At 33.0% G+C, this 569-nt stretch overlaps 1 non-coding gene across 1 annotated transcript; it reads right to left on the bottom strand.

Annotated features, from left to right (window-relative positions):
• Positions 1-221: 221 nt before the first annotated feature.
• Trnae-uuc lies at positions 222-293 on the bottom strand. The gene has a single exon. It is a non-coding gene; the product is annotated as a tRNA-Glu (tRNA).
• Positions 294-569: the final 276 nt, after the last annotated feature.

Genomic DNA, 569 nt, shown 5'->3' with positions numbered 1-569 from the left:
GTCACGAAGATACGCTTACTTTTGATAATCCTACGTTTGATTATAAATCCCCGCTGCGGCTGTCGTTTCCAACCGAAGTAAAGAAATTCTGTCCCTCATTTTGTATATTAAAATATACAAATATAGTTACTGTTTTTCGTTTATCTTTTTACGGTAAAATTTAATGGTAACATGGATATCATGGAAATTATACTGCGTTATATTTAAAAGAACAAAAAATATTCCCGTACCGGGAATCGAACCCGAGCCTCCTGGGTGAAAGCCAGGTATCCTAGCCACTAGACCATACGGGATTGTAGTCAAGTAGTTTCGTTATTGCTTTAGTTTTATGAATTCTTGTTTTAACGACATATATTTTCATATTTAAAATTATTTCTTTGGTTTATATTTATGAATACATTATTAATGGAAAAAGGACAAAAACGAAGCAAGTCTTAGGTTAACAAACTATATTTTTAAATTACCGAGAGCATTACTGGAGAAGGTAAAGCTAATTTATGGCTTTTAGTGTAGTGAATAGAGAGACTGCTGGACTCCAATAAATCATTTTGATAGGTGATCTCATTCCC

This window comes from Papilio polytes, unplaced genomic scaffold, assembly GCF_000836215.1.
Source record: "Papilio polytes unplaced genomic scaffold, Ppol_1.0 DF824146.1, whole genome shotgun sequence".
NCBI classification, from domain to species: domain Eukaryota; kingdom Metazoa; phylum Arthropoda; class Insecta; order Lepidoptera; family Papilionidae; genus Papilio; species Papilio polytes.
The sequence above is the reverse complement of the archived record's forward strand: the minus strand, read 5'-3'. Positions and strand labels throughout refer to the sequence as shown.